The following is a 22,183-nucleotide window of genomic DNA, read 5'->3' as shown; positions in this document are numbered from 1 at the left end:
AAATCTCTGTACAATAAAACAACCTCTGGAGGCATCACAATCCCTGACTTCAAGCTCTACTATAGAGCTACAGTAATAAAAACAGCTTGGTATTGGCATAAAAACCGACATATGGACCAATGGAATCAAATTGAAGACCCTGACATTAATCTGCACACCTATGAACATATCATTTTTGACACAGAAGCCGAAAGGGTAAAATGGAAAAAAGAAAGCATCTTCAACAAATGGTGCTGGCATAACTGGATATCAACGTGTAGAAGGCTGCAAATAGATCCATATCTGTCACCGTGCACAAAACTTAAGTCCAGGTGGATCAAGGACCTCAACATAAATCCAGCTACTCTGAACCTGCTAGAAGAGAAAGTAGGAAGTAGTCTTGAACACATTGGCATAGGAGATCACTTCCTAAATATAACACCAGTAGCACAGACACTGAGAGAAACAATCAATCAATGGGACCTCTTGAAACTGAGAAGCTTTTGTAGAGCAAAGGATACTGTCAACAAGGCAAAGCGACAGCCTACAGAATGGGAAAAAGATCTTCACCAACCTCACATCTGACAGAGGACTGATATCCAGAATATATAAGGAACTCAAGAAATTAGACATCAAAACGACCAATAGTCCAATTGAGAAATGGGCTTTAGAACTAAACAGAATTCTCAACAGAGGAAACTCAAATGGCTGAAAGATATTTAAGGAATTGCTCAACATCCCTAATCATCAGGGAAATGCAAATCAAAACAACTCTGAGATACCACCTTACGCCTGTCAGAATGGCTAAGATCAAAAACACTGAAGACACTTTATGCTGGAGAGGATGTGGAACTAGGGAAACTCTCCTCCACTGCTGGTGGGAATGCAAGCTTGTACAACCACTTTGGAAATCAATATGGCGCTTTCTTAGAAAATTAGGAATCAATCTCCCCCAAGATCCAGCTATACCACTCTTGGGCATATACCCAAGAAATGCTCAATCATACCACAAGAGCACTTGCTCAGCTATGTGCATATCAGCATTGTTTGTAATAGCCAAAACCTGGAAACAACCTAGATGTCCTTCAACTGAAGAATGGATAAATAAATTGTGGCACATATACACAATGGAATACTACTCAGCAGAGAAAAACAATGACATCATGAGGTTTGCAGGCAAATGGATGGATCTAGAAAAAATCATCCTGAGTGAGGTAACCCAGACTCAGAAAGACAAATATGGTATGTACTCACTCATAGGAGGATGCTAGACATGGAACAAGGATGACTGGACCCTAATAGTTGTGCCAGAAACCCCATCCAAGGACAGAGGAATCTGGATGCTAGGCCCCGGGTGGAGCACTGGGAATCTAATTAGTGAGAAAGAGGAGGGTTTATATGAGCAAGAATTGTTGAAACCAAGGTTGGATAAAGCACAGTGACAAATAACCAAACGAATGGAAACGCATGAACTATGAACCAAAGACTGAGGAGCCCCCAACTGGATCAGGCCCTCTGAATAGGTGAGACAGTCGATTGGCTTGATCTGTTTGGGAGGCATCTAGGCAGTGGTACCAGGCCCTGGGCTCATTGCATGAGTTAGCTGTTTGAAACCTGGGACTTATGCAGGGACGCTTGGCTCAATCTGGGAGGAGGGGACTGGACCTGCCTGGACTGAGTCTATCAGGTCGATCCCAGTCCTCGGGGGAGACCTTGATCTGGAGAAGGTGGGAATGGGGGGTGGGTTGGGGGGAAGGGGAGGGGCCAGGAAGGGGGAGAACAAGGGAATCTGTGGCTGTTATGTAGAACTGAATAGTATTTTTAAAAAAAAACTGTAAAAGTATAACAGAGCTTTTAAAAATTAAATTTAAATAAACTTTAAAAAAAAGAAATTGATATCGTTAGAAAATGCTATATGTGTATTTCTAATTGTACTTATACTGTTCATTTAACAATGTAATGCAATTTTCTGATCCTTGAATGTTATTATTACCAACTATTAGGATATAAAGAAATGAAAGTTAGTAGTTAGACATTATAATAGAACTTGTAGTCATATTAGGTATGTTTTCAAGATTGAGCAGATATATTTTAGATAGACAGGTCATCTTCAAACCCTTCAGAGATCTACAAAATATGGCATTTAAAATGTTTTAATAACTTAGAAATTTTTTCTTTTTGTTATGACTATGAGACATATTGGCTCCTGGCAGTACCAATTTACTTCAGAGAGAATATGGGCATTGAAGAAACTGCATATGGAGTTAACTTTCATTGTGGCAAAAGTTAGCCACTGGACAACAAAGTATCCTCGAATCAACTGCTGACAACAGGACAAAATGGACAGACAGGACACGAAACAAAAAACTACTGATTCTTGCTAAAACAAGTGTGGTTATGACTTTATCAAAAGGCATCTTCTGAGGCCAGGACAATATGGCACCATCCCTGAAGTGGCCTTCACAATCTGGAAAAGGTACAGTGCCCTTTTCTTCGAAGGCAGCTGAACAGGCAGTGGGCCGATGGCTTCTGATGTGCAGTGGAATGGTAGCTGAAACAGTTATTCTTGAAGAGTAACTAAACTCACACATTTCAATAGCAGACTGGCATTTAATAGAAGGATATGGAGAAGAACGGGATGCTGAGATGAAGCCACACACACACATAGCCAAGAAGAATGGACCTTGTACACATCTTACTTCACAAATGAGTCTGTCAGATATGCTAAGCCTATAGGCTGAAAATGATGCCCCAACACTGTGGAGAAACCTCAGGTGACTGTCCAGGCAGCTGGCTGTTTCTGTCAACTCATATTTTTTTTGCAAGCTGCTTGCATGCACTTCCTGTTTTTATTTTTTATTAGGTAATATTATTTCCTTCTTGGGTCTCTGGGGAGTTGAAGATTACTTAGTTATAGTTGAAGATTAGTTAGTTATAGTTGAAGATTAGTTAGGATAGAAAGTGAATTTGGTACATTTTGGACTTACCAAAATAGGATAGATAATGGAATTATTTTCTCTGAATTTGTCAAATACAAATGGACTAGACATTGTTTAGGTATTTATTACTTGTATATATGGTATATAGTTATTGTACGTTTGTATATACTTTTTCTTATGTTAGTTATAACCTTTTTCCTTTTTTCTTTTTTTAAAATAGAAAAGGGGAAATGTGATATTTTAATTGTACTGAAATGTGATTTTATTTGTATGTTAATAAATAAAGTTGCCTGGGGGTCAGAGCTAATAGCAAGCTATAGCAGAAACTGGGCAGTGGTGGTGCACACCTTTAATCCCAGCTCTTGGGAGGCAGAGCTAGGCACACTCTCTGTGTGTTCAAGGATACAGCCAGCATGGAGACACACGACTTTAATCTCAATACCAACCATAGAAGACCTGGAGGTCTGTACAGACAGGCAGTGACAAGGAGGTCATATGGCTGGGTTTACAACCAATGAAAAGGCAGAATAGAAAGTCTATAAAAAAAGACAAACAGACAGGAAGTAGGTCTCTTGCTGAGGAAGATAGCAGCGGCAGTGAAGGGTAAGGTTTTTAGCTCTTAGCTATCTCTCTGACCTCTTGGGCTTTCATCTTTGCATTGGCTCTGTGTTTCTTATTTAGTAAGATGGTTACATCTACACCCTGGCTATAAAGAACTTGACAAGAACCGAGCTGGAGAGGAGGAAGGAAAGGAAGGGAAGGAGCAGTACTGGGTGGCTATGGGCCAATCAGGTAAGTGCTTGGCCCCAGGAGGGGCGGGAAATTTAAAAGAGACAGGGAAGAAGAGACAGGGAAGCATGGGAAGTGTGGAAAGTGTTGCCACAGAAGCCACAGAGGAGGCTGAGTGCGGAGGCCACCCAGGCATTTGGGGGTTGCCCCATGTTGGGTGCCAGATATTGGGGATTTATTAGGGCAACTCCATGTAGTTAAAAAGGAGGTTTATTCTGGGGTAACTTACAACCAGTAAAGTGGTTGGTTACAGGATCCAGGAGAGGTGAGGTGCAGTTCAGTGGTGTTCTCCAGAGAACTCTGCTCAGTCTACCATCTAGCATCCAGGACCACCAGGAACCAAGAGACCTGGAAAATCCGGATCTCAGGTCTTAAGGGCTCCTGTCTTGGCCTTGCCCCAGGGGCAGGTTATAGGTAGGTGCAGAAGTTACCAGAAGCCTCTCTAGGGGCAGTACTTCCAGGTCAAAACTGGAACAACTACCCACGACACTACTGCTTCTTTGAATCTCCTCAGATCTAACATTTGCACAGGAGTCTCACCAGCTCATGCCCAGTCATGGGGATGCCTGTCATTTGGCAGTTCCTGTAAGGTTACTCAATAAATTAAGGTTGGCTGTTTGAAAGCCTTAGGCTGTTTCTCTGTAACCTTATAATGCAATGCTGAGATTGGTTCTCCTTTAAATTCCTTTGTCTGGGTCTGAATATCTCTGTGATCTGTTTTAATAAGTTTTTCTAAAACTTTTATCTTGGCACTCATATTAAGCAACTTTTTAAATAATAAAACAGAAATGATCAAACAAATAATATTTATAATTGTTTTACATCTTTACATCTGTCCCATCAACATTATCTTCTATTTAATTGCTTTATTTTCAGACCATCAATTGTATTATCAGAGACCAAACTCCCTCCATTGTAAAAATGTTTCCCATTTTTTAATGTGGGAAACAAGCCTTCTTTTAACTAATTCCTTCCTTTAAGAAATCCCAATTGACTCACCAAATCTGCTGACAACAGCGATTCAGATGATGGTTTGGCAGCAGCCTGAGGAGGGGGTTCAAAGAAAGCCGAAACCCACCAGGGGAGGGGAGAAACCAAAGAGCCAGCAGTCTTCATGTGGGAACATGGGAAAGCAGGTAATTCCAGCGTGTTTGGAGCCTGAGCCTGGGGAGTTTGCGGCAGAGAGGCTGCAACAGAACCTTACCAGCAGGGTAGGAATCCTGGCCCAGGCAGGGTGCAGATTCCAGCCATGTGTAGCTCTGGCCTGACCCTGTGGCTTTCTTGTGAATTCATCTCCCAAAAATTGGATGCTAGATGTAACATGAATTGCTAAATGGTCTTCTAATAAAAAACCCAGATCCAGATATTGGGCTAAGTGCTGAAAGATCAGATAGACAAAGGAACAAGCCACTGCCATGTCTCACCTCACCAACTCCATGAATCCTCTGACTGAAATCCTCTGAATCTTCACCCGAAAGGCTCCAGCGGAAAAAGCCCCAGTTCCTGTCTCCTCATGCCTTATATACCTGTCTCCACCCAGCCATATCATTTCCTGTCTCAACCTCCCTAGTGCTGGGATTAAAGGTGTATGTGCCTCCCAAGTACTGGGATCAAAGTCATGAGATCCCAAGGGTTTACTTTAAAGGTGTGTGCCAGCACTGCCTGACCTCTATGGCTAACTTTGGCTGACTTTGCCCTCTGATCTTCAGGCAAATTTTATTAGGGTACACAATATATCACTACATTAAACAGAAAGGGGTAGTAAAGATCCCCAGAGATATATTGCATGATACCTTATTAACTTTAATTTTTAAAATGCTAATGAGAAAGGAACAACAGCTGCAGAGAAACATTGGACAGTAGAAAAAAAAACCTGCTGAATTAAATCAACCTGTGTACTTTAAAGATGTGCTGATCTCAAAATGGAAACCAAAATGTGTTATGTTAGGGAAGAAGTTTTGCATTTGTTTCCATAGGAGAAGAAAAGCTATGGATACCATCAAGATTGATAAAGATTAGATTCAAACAGGAGAGACCTCTTTATTAGGAGAGGTAATAGTTAATCAACTGGATAGCCATTCCATCTAAATTAATCTATAAGATGAACAAATGTCGCCGGGCGTTGGTGGCGCACGCCTTTAATCCCAGCACTCGGGAGGCAGAGCCAGGCGGATCTCTGTGAGTTCGAGGCCAGCCTGGGCTACCAAGTGAGCTCCAGGAAAGGCGCAAAGCTACACAGAGAAACCCTGTCTCGAAAAACCAAAAAAAAAAAAAAAAAAAAAAAAAAAAAAAAAAAAAAAAAGATGAACAAATGTCTTTCATTTGATTAGACATAATCTGCCAAAAAAGGGAAACTCCCCAAAGTCAGGGTTAGGAAAGGGTTTTGCTTTTGTCTTTCCAGGAGAATAAAAGGATTCAACTAAAGAATCTAAAGACCACTGGACAAATAAGACCTTTGAAGAAGGACAAATCATCCAGAGACAACATCCCAAAGAAAAGAGTAAATTGGCCTAATGGTATAGCGATCTTCCAACAGGATAATATTTTATAAGTCTTCTCAAATGTTTATCTATCTATCTATCTATCTATCTATCTATCTATCTATCATCTATTCATTTATTATGTAATCTGAACTCAATTAAAACTTAAAGTTGGCTTCAGAGTTGGAGCATGGCTCTCTCCTTCTCTAAACCCAAGCATGCTTGTTAGAGGAAAATCCAAAATCTCTGTCTCATGTCAGAAAAGCCACCTGATATGGAACAAAAGATATATTTATATACATATATATTTCTGTTGTGATGTTAGTGGTCATAAAGAATACTAACTAATTCTAAAATTAGGCTTCATCTAGCTTCCTGTATGTGATTTTGGTCTTGAGTCTGAAGCAGGTAATTAGAAATTAAGCTTGTGAGGCCAGGCGGTAGTGGTTCATGACTTTGATCCCAGCAGTTGGAAGGCAGAAGCAGGCGGATCTCTATGAGTTCAAGGCCAGCCTGGTCTATAGAGCAAGTTCCAGGACAGCCAAAGCTACAGAGAAACCCTGTCTCAAAAAACAAACAAACAAACCAAAAAAAGAAGGAAGAAAGATAAGAAATTAAGCTTGTGTAGCCCAGATGTATTTAAGAAATTATGATCCTAAAACCTTTCCAATATCTGCTGTATGTGACATTTAAAATGCTAAGTTATCTGCAGCGAGCCATGACCATCCCTAAGCAACCTTTGAAGTCTCCAAAAGTATGTTGGGGCCCCACAATGATGAATCTACCTGAATTGTGGTAACACCACTAAGCTGACAAATACCACTCAAAGATCAGTGTTGAACTGCAAGGTGCTCAGTACATTTTCAAGGCAGTTAACTAAGATGGTCGAGCCTCATAGACTACTTCAGCCAGGACTTCAGATAAGCCTTGCACTTCCCCATCACACAGAAACGGGGCAACAAATGACACAACCATCTCTCCCAAGACTTTCTCTTTATCTCAGTTTTTTCAGGGTCTTCTAAAGATATGTCACTCCTATACAACAGGAAGTAATTTTAAGACCACAATGCCCACATTCCCAAGAGGTGGGTGGGTGGGTTTTGGTCATTTGATGGATGTTTGTCATTGTTTAGGGTAGTTGCTTACATGTTGTTATTGGTCATGGTTAGAAAAGAAATTACACAAAGGAGATTAGATTCTAGGATCTTGTTCTGAAAAGAAAAAGGGGGCATATAGGATTGATAGAATAAGAGCGTTGATTATTGAATCTACGTTCAAGCTAAAAAAGCAACTACTAATCTCAAATATTTTACATTGGTATGGATTTTTGTATGTTGATACAAATTTAAATTTATTGTTGTTATACTATATATGTTTCTACTCTTGTTTAAGTTATTTTTGTATATTGATACAAATTTAAGGTTATTTTTGTTATGCTGTATATATGTTTGTACTCTTAAGATATTTTTGTATATTGATACAAATTTAAGGTTATTTTTGTTATATTGTATTATATGTTTCAATTTCTTATTTAAGGTATTGTACCTATGCAGCTCATTTAAAAATGTAATGCAAAGTTCTAGTCCTTAAAATCTATTTAGAATAATAAAGAAATACAAGTTAGTAGTTAGTCATCTATAGCAAACTTATAATCATGTTAGATATGTTTCCAAGGTCAAACAGACATATTTTAAATAGATAGGTGGTCTTCAAACAATTCAGAGACCTACAGACTCTGTCATTTAAAATGTTTTTAAAACATAAGGCTTTTCTGGGACTGGAGAGATGGTTTAGTGGTTAAGAGTACCGACTGCTTTTTCAAAGGACCTGGAGTTCAATTCCCAACACCCACATGGCAGCTCACAACTGTCTGTAACTCCAGTTCCAGGGGACTGGACACTCATGGCAAAACACCAATGCACATAAATAAATAAATAAATAAATAAATAAATAAATAAATAAACTGACATAGGCTTTTCATGACAGTGAGACATATCTGCTCCTGGCAGTACCAACTTACTTCAAAAGAACCTCCATATGGAGTTTGCTTTCATTTGTGGCAAAGTTAACCACTGGTCAAAGAAACTGCCCTTAATTCAACTGCTGATAGAATGCTGTCCAAATTGGACAAGCAGGGTATGAAAGAAGGTAACTGCCAAACTGCCAAGATAAGGTAGGTAGGATAGTCCTTCAAAATCCCTGCTACACAGAGAAGTCTGTCAGGTATTCTAGGCCTGTAGGCTGAAGATGGATGCCCCAGTGTTGCAGAGGAACCTTGGAGTGACTATCCAGGCTGTAGCTTGAATCCTAATTGGTCTTAATAATAAAAACTCAGAGTCAGATATCAGGGTAAAAGCTGAAAGATCAGAGAAACAGAGCAGCAGCCACTGAGAGACTTCTTAACTCTAGGAATCCTGACCAAAATGGTCAAGCTCCAGTCTCCACCTTGCCCTATCACATCCTCTCTCCACTCAGGCATATCACTTCCTGCTTCCTCTTTGCAAATTCTGGGATTCAAGGTGTGTGTGCCTCCCAAATACTTGGATCAAAGGTATGAGATCCCAAGTGCTGGGATTAAAGGTATGTGCCACCATCGCCTGGCCTCTATGGTTAATTAATTAATAGCTAGCATCACACTCTGATCTCCAGGAAAGCTTTATTTGTTAGAGCACAAACAAAATATCACCACATAGGCAGCCAGATGTGTAGAGTTTTCCTGGTCCTGCCTGACCTACAGTCAGGACTAATCTCTCTTACCCACCAGTCCCACAGCTGCTCAGACCCAACCAAGTAAACACACATAGACTCTATTTCTTATAAACTGTATGGCCATAGCAGGCTTCTTGTTATCTAGTTCTTCTATCTTAAATTAACCCATTTCTATTAACCTAAAAGTTGCCACATGGCTCGTGGCTTACCAGTATCTTAACATCTGCTTCTCATGTGGTAGCTGGCAGCGTCTCCCTGCCTCAGCCTTCCACTTCCCAGCATTCTCCTCTCTGCTTATCCCACTTATACTTCCTGCCTGGCTACTGGCCAATCAGTGTTTTATTTATTAACCAATCAGAGCAACACATTTAACATACAGAACATCCCACAGCACTTCCCCTTTTCTTTTTTTTTCAAAAAGGGAGGTTTTAACTTTCACACAGTAAAATTATAGATAACAAAACAATTATCAAGCAAGAATTATAGTTACAATATCTAGTCTATTTATAATAAGTAGTCTATTTGTATTTGGTAAAATTAAAGAAGATATCCTATCTATCTTATATTTGTGAGTCTAAGGTTTCATATCTAACTTATCTTTTATCATCACTAAGGAAAATTATAACTATTTAGTCTTCAACTACATCAAAGACCTCAGAAGGATTTAATATTACCTGAGAAATTGGAGAAGGACGCTAGCAACTTTTGGGAGTCTTACAAGAGTAGACAGAGACAGCTGACAGCCTGGACAGTCACCTAATGTTCCTTTGTAGAGTTGGGGCATCTGTCTTCAGCCCACAGGCCTAGAGTCTCTCAGTCACTTCTCTCTCTGTCCTGTAGAATGTCTGGAAGTTTCCTCTGTGAAGCAGGAACCTGAAGGACCATTTTGCCGAGCAAAGTTCAGTGGTCACCTTTCCATGGGTCCTGCAGGTCCAGTCGATCAAGCAGTCCAGGCAATAACAGTTTCTTGCCCAAATGGCTATTTTTGCTAAGAAGAAGATAAACTCCATGTGGAGTGTCTTCGATGCCCATCCTCCTCTCTGAAGTAAATTGGTGCTGCCAGGAGCAGACAAGTGTCACTGTCCAGAAAGTTTAAATTTTTAAAATATTTTAAATGTCATATTCTGTAGGTCTTTGAAGTGTTTGAAGATTACCTGTCTATCTGAAATATATCTATGTATACCTAGAAAACTTAACTAACATGCTACAAGTTTGACTATCATAGAAGACTAATTATTAATCTGTATTTCTTAATTATTCCAATCTAAATTAGTTACATAAACATAATACCTCAAACGAGAATAGACATATACCAATGTAAAACATTTTAAACAAGTTGCTCTTTAAAAGTAGATTCAATAATCTACCCTTTCATCCTATCATATCTATATCATATCTCCTTTTCTTTTTTAAAAAGAGATCACATTTATAATTAACCTGATTTAAATAAAAATACTGGCTTTTCTCTGTCCCACACTAGAGGACTCTTCTTTTTTTAAAATTTAATTTAATTTTATTTTATTTTACATTACTATTCAGTTCTACATAACAGCCACAGATTCCCTTGTTCTCTCCCTTCCTGCCCCCCAGCCCACCCCCAATTCCCACCTCCTCCAGAGCAAGGCCTCCCCCAAGGACTGAGATCGACCTGATAGACTCAGTCCAGGCAGGTCCAGTCCTAGAGGACAAAAGAATCTCTCAACTTTTTTTTTTTTTTTTTAAGCAATATGTTTGGGTTTAGAGAAGGAGTAAGCCAATTTCCTTTCCAAAGCCAGCTTGCCATATTTGGGAATTTGGGCGTAGCTTCTCTTACTACTTCCTGCTGGAGGGGGCCGCTGTATCTTATGGGGACCCAAAGAAAATTTTAGGATTATGGAGTAGTTCATGAGGGTGTATTGTTTGAGCCAGTTGCCTTGAATCCATTCTGGATGTTGGATTATCTGGTGTCATTGGAGACCTTTCAGGGGGTCTTGGCTGGTCAAACCTGATGTATCTTAATCTGGAACAAATCCATAGCCTCTGGCTCTCTGTGGAAACAAAAGCAGAGCCTCCTTAGATCCAAATTTTGAAGTCAAGGTATCTTTAAAATATATATATTTGTTTAACTCAACAGCTTTTATGATCAAATGTTTTTCTGCAGTTAAAAATCCCAAAGACAACACAATCCAGATTCTCTGTGTAATATCCATCTTTATGTGGCTTATTTTTTATACTACCTTTACTGTCTCTTTAAAGACTTTATTTTTAAAAACTATCTATTTCTTTATATAACTGTATATATTTCTTTTCTTTCTCACTTCTAAGCCAACGTACATTTTTACACAACATTGTAAAGCATTTAAAGCCTTGTTCCATCTGAATCTGTCTTAGCGTGAATATATTGATTTAAACTGCAGCATTGCTAAGGCTAAAATAGCAGCCTTGGCTGGTGACTCCGCCCACCTCAGCTCCCCAACATGGCGGTGGTCCATTTACCACCAGCTCTGGGCCAATGCCAGTTCTGGGATCCATCAACTCTTAGAAACAGTGGTTCTATGCTTCTATCAAAGCAGCGTGTAGCCCAGAAACCTCTTTTTTTTTTTGTACTAGCAAAGTCTAAATCTACCACGCAGTGTAATGTGCCACTTGTAGACGCCTCATTCCCACCATACTGCTGGTCAAATGCACACACCAGGAACCTGCCACAATAGCTCAAACCCGCATGCTGTCGCTAACTTGAGAGAGACAACTAGGAAGCTGTTTTTAGCTCCATTTTAGAATCTTTTTTCTCAGGTTTTAGGTGGAAACTCTTGCTAACCCATTGGGCGCCATTTAGTAGCTAGAGTTTTCCTAGTTCTGCCTGGCCTATAGTCAGGACTAATCTCTCTCTCTCTTTTTTTTTTTTTTGAGCTGAGAATCGAACCCAGGGCCTTGAGCTTGCTAGGCAAGCACTCTACCACTGAGCTAAATCCCCAACCCCAGGACTAATCTCTCTTACCCACCAGTCCCACATCTGCTCAGACTCAACCAAGTAAATACATAGAGACTTATATTTCTTATAAACTGTATGGCCATAGCAGGCTTCTTGTTATCTAGTTCTTCTATCTTAAATTAACCCATTTCTATTAACCTAAAAGTTGCCACGTGGCTCGTGGCTTACCAGTATCTTAACATCTGTTTCTCATGTGGTGGCTGGCAGCATCTCTCTGCCTCAGCCTTCCACTTCCCAGCATTCTCCGCTCTGCTTATCCCACTTATACTTCTTGCCTGGCTACTGGCCAATCAGTGTTTTATTTATTAACCAATCAGAGCAACACATTTAACATACAGAACATCCCACAGCACAAATGTCTCTGTTGCTTCTTAATTTTGGAAATTTCTTGCTCTGGACTTTCTGATTACTTATGTAATATTTTATGCTTCTCAGGTCTCTGATGGGGCTGAAGACTAGATAGTTGTAGTTAGTTTTCCTTAGTTCTGACAGAAAGTAAGTTAAGTATAAAACTTTGGACTCACCAAGGTAGGATAGATAATGGAGTGTTTTCTTTAAATTTACCAATGCTAATGGACTAGACATTGTGTGCTGTGGGATGGTCTGTATGTCAAATTGCTCTGATCGGTCAATAAATAAAACACTGATTGGCCAATGGCCAGGCAGGAAGTAGGTGGGACAAGGAGAGAGGAGAATTCTGGGAAGCAGAAGGCTGAGGCAGGGAGACACTGCCAGCTGCCACTATGACCAGCAGCATGTGAAGACACCGGTAAGCCACCAGCCACGTGGCAAGGTATAGATTTATGGAAATGGATTAATTTAAGCTATAAGAACAGTTAGCAAGAAGCCTGCCACGGCCATACAGTTTGTAAGCAATATAAGTCTCTGTATTTACTTGGTTGGGTCTGAGTGGCTGTGGGACTGGCGGGTGACAAAGATTTGTCCTGACTGTGGGCAAGGCAGGAAAACTCTAGCTACAATTGTGAATATATTTCTTACTTGATAATTGTTCTTTTTAAAATATTTTCTTTAAAAAAATAATTTATTTAACTTTATTATATGTACATTGGTATAACACTGTCAGATCTCTAGGAACTGGAGTAATAGACAGTTGTGAGCTGTCATGTGGTTGCTGGGAATTGAACCCAGGTCCTCTGGCAGAGCAGTCAGTGCTCTTAACCACTGAGCCATCTCTCCAGCCTGATAATTGTTCTTACTGTATATAGTTTTACTATATTGGAGTTTTAAAATCCTTCCTTTTTATTTAGACAAAAAGGGGGAAATGTTGTGGGAGAATTGTTTATACTGCCACTCCATGGTGCCAATAAAGACCTTGAATCAAGGATGGAGTCAGCGATTGGTTGACCAGGATTAGCCATAGAGTTGTTGGATAACAGAGGAAGTCAGAGAGAGAGAGGGACAGGAAGAGAGAAGATGAGGCTGAAGGGGACTTCTGGGGCTTTGGGACTGGGAAAATGTGGAGAGTAGGGTCAGATGATCATCCCTCTGCTGCTTCTTGGATTTATCAGGTTTTTAATTGAGATTTCTGACTCCTGAGTTTTTATTAATACTAACACAATTTAGATAAATGATATACTTACCACTAAACAATACCCAAGCTGCTAAAATTTTACTATTAACAAGTGTCTACAAAGAAATCTCCTTGATAAGGTTTTATTGGTGAATTAAACCCAATTTTCAGTGAAAGACATAACTTGCACTGTACACTAATTTTACTAAAGCTGAGAGTCCTCTCCAGGTGATTATATACAGAATGGAAGTCAGACATTTTTCTGTTCATTTTGCATCTTTCTCCTTTAAATACCTTACTGTCCACTGTGATCATGTTGTATGCCAGATTATCCAGATGCACCTAGACCTGCGGTCACCCTGGGTTCCAGGAGCAACAGGACTGATAAACATCTAAAACAAGGGGCAGAAATACCCCTAAATATTGGTGAGCTGACAGACTACCCCAAGAGAGAGCAATTACCTGAGGGTGAGCCTGCACCTCAGAGTCTGAAGTCATTCAATGAGAGTTAATGCTTCCAATTGCCTCACAGAACCAGAATTCATATACAGTCAACCAGAACACAGCTTGGCCAGATCCCAAAAGTGCAGGCCTGTGGGGCCCACAGAGACTCCAGCTTGTGGCTTGTTTCCATCTTGACTTAAGGTCAGAGAGTCCGAGCTTGTTTTCCCCTGAAAGACTGCATAATAGGATGTGTTTGACCAAAGGCATGGTTACCAGGTGTCTCATACTTCAAGGCCTATTTACAGGACGCTTTGCCATAGTTGTGGTTATCAGATGTCTTGAGTACAAAGGAGGTGTTTACATTTGACTGTACTTTGTACCTTGAACTGTGATGTCCTTGAAAGGGGGAGGTCTTTTTGCCCCCCTTGCTTTGGGTATATAAAAGGCTGTGAATAATAAATTCAGTGTCTGAGGTATTGACCCACAGCCCTCCTGAAGCTATCCTGTATCTCTGTCTTTTTCTTCATCTACATCTACATTTCATAGCCATCTGCTTAATCTAGAGACTGTCTAGGCAGGTTTTCCCAGCTGTATCTCCTTACATAAGCCTCTCTGCCAGATCCTGCACTGCCCAACCCAAAAGAGCTTAGATTTTGGCAAGGTTCAAGTTTAGGAAGTTCTTTGTTCTTGTTCATGAGTCCTTTTATAATCTAATTATGTAATAAGAGGGAAGGGTACAAAAGCCAGCAGGACCATTAATGTCCAGGCAAAATAAGATACAAGCTTGGGTGATCCTTGGTTGAGGGGGACCCTGCAGGTGTCATTTAGGGAAGAGAACCCTACGAAGAGGTAAGAATGAAAACCCAGTACAGATTGATGTTGTCAACCTGGATACGACTTCCAGAAGTCTAGTAACAGGTAGTTTAGTCCCAGTGTATTTAAGGCCAGCATAATTTGTAAAAGTTTCCTGGTGTAATACAATTCCCATTGCACAAGGAAGTGTAATACATTGAAACTCAACTCAGGGTATATGTCATTTCTTCCAAGATGTGTTCTGGAGATAGGTACCTGTGTTAGCTCAAGGCTCTAGGGAAGAATCTGGGCTGGTCTCAATCATACAGATATCGTAGAGGTCATTTGGGCTATTAGCCACCTCTGATTCTGGTTGTGGGGCCTTGATATGGCCTGACCCAACAGATGGCACAGATCACCAGGCAGTCAACCACTTTCAACTCTCAGCTCTCTGGATCAAAGAACAGGTTTTTCATCTTTCCCATTGGAAAGACAATCAATCCTGTGTGCATAACATCCCTGGTTTCTCTGTGAGCACAAGAACCTTCCTGCTATGTTCCCAACACTCGGTCCCATCCCAGGGCAGGGGCCTTCGTCCTGCTTCTGCCTGGCCCAGGTGAGGGGACCACAGGTGACCAGGAATCAGAAGCTGACTGAAGGCCCATCCTGGAATTTGTATTTTCTTTCTCTGTTTTTTGTTTCGTTGTTGTTGTTGTTTTTAAGGGATTATTGTTGCTTTGAGACAGGTTCTCACTATGCAACCCTGGATGGCCTGGAACTCACCTTAAAGACTGGGCTTCAAACTCAGAGATCTTCTGAGTACCATACTCAGCTCTGATTTTATATTTCCAACACGCACGCACGCACGCGCATACGCACACATCATGATTCAGCTTGGTGAGTAAAGGAAACCCAAGATTCTGCTCCCTGTGTGGGTTGGTATATCACATCTAGGACAAGTCTGGATACTGACTGGGACCCCTATCCCATCCCACATTGTCCTTTTCAAGACCCTGAGCTCAGCTGCGGGAACCTTAGCTTGTCCCAGCAGGTGCCTGGAGGCTCCCTCCCTTTCTCAAGTCCTCTTGTCCCTAATTCTGAAGGGCAGGTCCAATCCAGCTTGGCCTAAACTTGGCTGATGCAATTCCTTGTGAAACCAGACTCCAGTTTCAAGTTGTTTTGTCAAGGGCTCTAAGTCTTGAGAACAGGAAAATCAAATAAAACTTCCCCTACAGAGCCCCAAAGAAGGGTTTTGCTTTTCTTTTTTTGATCCAAAGAAGGAATTTGAGGAGGCTCAGAAGCTTCTCGAAGGCTTTAGTCCAGCTCCAGCTCATTTATGTGTTCAGAAGGGGTCATACCTGTACACACATATCACACCCAGAAGTTCCACTGACCCTGGGGGCGTCTCCTGAGACACAGTCTGCCTGCTTGTTTGCCTACCTGCTGGGCTACCTGAGGAACACTACCCCACTGCTCTGCCCTTCTGATAGCTCTTCCTCTGTTTACATGTGCACACAGCGGGGCCCAGTGAAGGGCCTTTCTCCAGAGTGGCTGCAGGCTTGTCAGGGCACATCCCACCCTCCACAGAAGCCTCATCTGTGGGAGCCAAGATAGGACACTGCTGTTAGCTCAGTGGTGAATGGACTTGTGGGAGTTACACAGCCTACAGCCAGTCTGAGCCAGTTCTGCACTGACCAGCAAAGAACCGCCCAGACCCGCTCCCCTTACAGGGGCACATCCAGTCACCCAACGGCTAGCACTCTGGATGGAAGGACAATAAGATGCAAGACCACAAAGTCAGTGAAGAGCACAATCAGTAAACTGTCAAAGACTATATGCAGTCCAGATCCACTGGGGCTACATAGCAGGACTCTTGTCTTTTTGTTTTGTTTTTTTGTTTTTGGTTTTGTTTTTTTGTTTTGTTTTGTTTTTTGTTTGTTTGTTTGTTTTGAGACAGGGCTTCTTTGTGTAGTTTTGGTGCCTGTCCTGGAACTCACTCTGTAGCCCAGGCTAGCCTTGAACTCACAGAGATCTATCTGCCTGGCTCTGTGTCCTGAGTGCTGGAATTAAAGGTGTGAGCCACCACCACCCAGCCCAAGACTTTGTCTTAACCCCCAACCCAAAGACCCAAAGCAAGAGGACTGTGCTGTGACTAGCCTGTAAGGTCCTACCACATGCTTCTGATCATCTATCTGCCACCAACATGCCCAGATTGGTGGCTCCAGCACAGACACATTGTAGATGTAACCATCTTATTAAATAAGAAACACAGAACCAATGCAAAGATGAAAGCCCAAGAGGTCAGAGCAATAGCTAAGAGCTAAAACCTTACCCTTCACTGCCGTTTGTCTTCCTCAGCAAGAGACCTACTTCCTGTCTGTCTTCTTATAGACTTTCTATTCTGCTTTCTCATTGGTTGTAAACCCAAACACATGACCTCCTCGTCACTGCCTATCTGTACAGACCTCCAGGTCTTCTATGGTTGGTATTGAGATTAAAGGCGTGTGTCTCCATGCTGGCTGTATCCTTGAACACACAGAGATCTGCCTAGCTCTGCCTCCCAAGAACTGGGATTAAAGGTGTGCACCATGAACGCCCAGCTCCTCTATGGCTTACTATTAGCTCTGACCCCCAGGCAACTTTATTTATTAACATACAAATAAAATCACATTTCAGTACAATTAAAATATCACCATTAGCCGGGCGGTGGTGGCGCACGCCTTTAATCCCAGCACTCGGGAGGCAGAGCCAGGTGGATCTCTGTGAGTTCGAGGCCAGCCTGGGCTACCAAGTGAGCTCCAGGAAAGGCGCAAAGCTACGCAGAGAAACCCTGTCTCAAAAAACAAAAAAAACAAACAAACAAACAAAAATATCACCATAACACATGACTTCCCTCTTTAGATATTCAGAAGATGGGGAGATGGATCTTCACAGATGATAGGATTATCACAAAATAATGACATAGTGACCACAGTTGAAGCTGCCATGGTGAACACCATTTCTTGAGAAAACCTCCTAAGTCATCGCGGTAAAAACCACCTGCTATTAATTGTAGTCCTTGAAAACTCTTCCCTCTGAGCCTGGTAGGAAGGATTACCAGTGGAAGTTGTTCTCAGTGACAGAGCCAGCTGCCCACACTTACTTCCTCGGCAGCTGTGCTGACCATCGAGTCCTGTGCTTAGGAACCTTAACGCCCATCGTTATATAGGAACCCATGCAGGTTTGTTGCCATGATGAGGTCATGCTCACTGGACCCGCAGGTGTGACACATGCTACGAGCCGCAGGAAAATGTAGTGGAATTCAGCTACTATCACAAAAGGTACCACTTGGAAAGGTCAGGGGCTTTTCCTAAGGTCAAGCCATGGCTTAAGAAGTCTTGGTAATATTTTAGCTATTGTATATGTATTAGCTGATACCTAAAATGAATTTCTTGTATGCTGTGTATGCTTCCAAGAATTCATAACAGTGTATTTTATCTGAAATACCTATCAAGCATCTAAGGCCAAACGATCTCCTGAATTAAGGTATATTAGCTCAGACTCTCCTGTTTTATACAGCCTTGGTGCTATTTATACTAACATTATAGACTCCTAACATTTACCTAGCCACCCCTAGGAATGTAGTTTGAGCACATAAATTCGCTTTTTGATATATTGACCGATCTTAGCTCTCAGTTGATCTCCTCCTTTACCACTCCCTTTTTTGGTTGTAAAAGAAAGTCTGACGGTCACTGCCTGAGGAAAACTCTCATCTGCCTTTATGACTCTGTAAGAATTCAAGCCTGGTGACCTTGCTTTAGCTAGAGCACTACTATTGCATGGGTATATAACTGTAAACCTCATGACTTAGGGAGGATTTTGACTGGGGAACTAGATGGAGAACTAGAAGAATGAGATGGAAGATGAGGAAGAGCCAGATGGGGAAGAACGAGATGAGAAAGACCAAGATGGGGCAGAACTAAGATGAGAGAATTAAGATAGAACTTAGAGGGGACAACAGATAAAGGTAGAGAGAAATCAGGCAAGAAAGAAGCTGGACATGAGAACAGAACTGAAGCTGCATAGATAGGATTTTATCTCAGAGGAATAAAGTAGGCAGACTAAGAGCTCAGTGTACTTAGATCCTTTTCCCTAAAATAATTCTCACCGTTAGTAGCTTCTTTTCTGGGTCCCTGGGAAGAATATTATTAAGGTTGGTCCTTAATAATATTCAGTAGACATAATAGCTCTCCTCACTCTACTATTAAGACAGCCCCCCCCCCAAATAAAAAGAGGTAGGCGATGGTAGCACAAGCCTTTAATCCCAGCACTTGGGAAGCAGAGGGAAGCAGATCTCTGTGAGTTTGAGGGCAGCCTGGCCCACAGAGTGAGTTCCAGGACAGCTAGGGTTGTTACACAGAGAAACCCTGTCTCAAACAAACAAACAAAAAGCAAAACAAAAACAACAACAACAAAAAGACATGTTTTCCAAGGTTGGTGAGATGGTGCTGTGACTGCTGGGTTTGTCCCATCTTTTCCTTGGGCCGTGGAGGCAGGATGTATGATAGTCTGTTAGAAACACACTAATGGATTTGTGTTACCAGATCCTCAGAATATTTCTCCTAGAAGATGGAAGCTGTCTGTCATTTATGAAAGAATTGTATGCTGAATGGCTTTTGTCAACTTGTCACAAACCTAGATATATCTTGGAAGATGGAATTTAAAAAAAAGACTTTTTAATGTATATTTGCCTGCATGTATTTCTGTGCACTACATGGGTGCCTGGTGCCAGTGAAAGGCAGAAGAGGATGTCAGATCCCCTGGAACTGGAGTCACAAACAGTTGTGACCCATGTGGGTGCTGGGAACTAAACCCAGGTCCTCTGCTGAGCCATCTCTTTGGCACCTAAAGAAGAAATCTTAATTGAGAGAATGCCTTCATCAGACTGGCCTCTAGGCAAATCTGTAGGGTGTTGTCTCGCTTAATGATTGATGTAGGAGGGCCTAATCCATCGCAAGCAGTGTTGTCGCTGGGCAGGTGGTCCTGAGTTGTATACACAAGCAGGTTGTGGTGGCACACACCTTTAATCTCAGCAGTTGTGAGACAGAGGCAGGTGGATCTCTGTGAGTTCTAGGCCATCCTGGTCTATACAGTGAATTCCAGGACAGCTTAAGCTACATGGAGGGACCCTGTGGTGGTATTGTGTTCCCCAAAATATTGTGCACCCTGATAAACTTATTTTGTCTCAGAAACAGAACAGTCACAATATTAAACATGAGGATAGGCAGTGGTAGCACATGCCTTTAACCCTAGCATTCCAGAGGCAGAAATCCATCTGTTTAAGGATACAGCCAAGCATGGTGACTCATGCCTTTAATCCCAGAAAGCAAGTCTTTAATCCCAGGGAGTGGTGGTAGAAAGCAGAAAGGTATATAAGGCGTGAGGACCAGAAACTAGAAGCATTTGGCTGGTTAAGCTTTTAGGTTTTGAGCAGCACAGTTCAACTGAGAGCCATTCGGATGGATATGAGGACACAGAGGCTTCCAGTCTGAGGAAACAAGATCAGCTGAGAAGTTGGCCAGGTGAGGTTAGCTGTGGCTTGTTCTGTCTCTCTGATCTTCCAGAGTTCACCCCAATAACTGGCCTCAGGTTTGATTTTATTAATAAGACCTTCTAAGATTCCTGCTACAGGACTCTGTCTCAAACAAGCAAACAAAAACAAACAATAAACAAAAGCAAGCAGGTTGAGCAATGTTCCTCCATGGCTTCTGCTTTGATTTCTGCCTTCAGTCCCTGCCCTGACTGCCCTTTATGATGGACTGCAGCTGATAAAATAACCCTTTCCTCCCCAAGTTACTTCTGGTCAGTGTTCATCACAGCATATTGAACGCTAACTAGAACAAGTAGGCCTTTGGTCTCAGAAATCCTCAGGGTTGCCCACTGGTCCCAATCCATACGTCTTCTTTAAGAATACAATTTTCCCAAATAGAAGAATCTATATTGCTTGAGGATACAGAATAGTTGCCCTGGAACTTTCTTATCAGAGATGGTTAATGATGGCTATATGCAGGCCATGGCTATTTGTCAAGGATGTGTCCACACAGATGGAGCTTGTGTGCTGCCTCTGCCCACCATACTTACTGCCACGATGAGCTCATTTTAAACAATCACTTCTGTTCCTTATTATAATATCCCCAGTATATTGTCCAAAGTATCAAAAACAATACACAAATATATTCCAAATGGCATTCTCCTGGGAGATGTGTAAATAACATCTACCCCCTCTTCTTTAGGTCCCAATGACAGACCAAAGAAAAATTCCACCACAGTTCACCTTGAGGAACCAACAAGTATATTGGACTTACATACAGAATATGGGTGAGGGGTTACTGACAGAAGTGTGGGTGACCACACTGGAAAGCAGCCACGCTGGAACGTTTTCACCTACCATAGACAATGGCTTTCCCACAGCCTTCTCAATGAAGCCCCTTCCTCTAGCCTAGGAACAACTACTTGGAAGACAGCAGTGGCTTGGCACCAAGGACAGAGTTTTGCAACATAGCCCAAATTAAGAACTAAAATTTCAGGGCAGGAGTCAGCATACTTTTTTTTTTTTTAAGGCCAGAGGTCTTAAATACAGGCTTACAGCACAAGGGGAGAACCCCAGAGGGCAGAAGTTCACTACCAATGTTGTACAATCTTGCATCTAAGCTGTTAACACCCATTATGCAGGATACACAGACAAGGAACTTCCCTTAAGCTTTCAGGAGGGTGGAACCCGGCAGGGAATTAGCATAGGGAGGATATCATGGCATGGACACAACTCCAGGAACACGAACCACCAAGGCCCATTTTTCTTGATCCCAGCACGACTTAAGCTGGCATCTCTGCAAAAGAACAACTAAGAACCATAAAGGAAAAGCAGGCAGCTCACAAGGAGCAGAACTAATGGTCTCATAATGGCTACATTCAGGCTCACAAATTTTGAGGTATCTTCAAAGGGGGCTAGATGAATTTCAGGACATAATAAATGTTGCACAGAGTCACTCCTGAAAAGTAGGTACTACCAGTTTACTTTTGTAATAAAATATTTTGAAAGAAATAAAGGAAAAAGAAGATGAGAAGGAGGTAGCAGCAGCAGCAGCTCGGTGTGGTGGTGCACACCTTTAATCCCAGCACTGGGCAGATCTCTGAGTTCAAGGCCAGTCTGGTCTAGCAAAGGAAATTCCAGGACAGCCAAAGCTACACTATCTCAGAAAAAAAACAAAACGAAAGAATAAGTCAAAAGGCTTGGTGACCTTGCTGGTTTCTCCTAAATTTCTCCAGAATTTTAGCTGAAACAAAAAGAAAAGGCAAGGCTGAGGAACTGATTCTGGGCAGAGTACTTGCTGTGCAAGAATCCACACCCATCTGTAAACCCAGCTTTCCTGTGAGGCAATGGAAAGCAGAGCAGATACATTCTTGGAAGCCCGGGGGCATCTGGCCTGGCCTAGCCAGTGATGAACATCACCTACAATATATCTGCCGTCTTTCTGAGGGTCACTCAGTCTCAGTGTGGAGCCTGGTTACA

The sequence above is a fragment of the Peromyscus leucopus genome, chromosome 8b (assembly GCF_004664715.2).
Source record: "Peromyscus leucopus breed LL Stock chromosome 8b, UCI_PerLeu_2.1, whole genome shotgun sequence".
Taxonomy (NCBI): domain Eukaryota; kingdom Metazoa; phylum Chordata; class Mammalia; order Rodentia; family Cricetidae; genus Peromyscus; species Peromyscus leucopus.
This window is presented reverse-complemented; position numbering follows the sequence as displayed.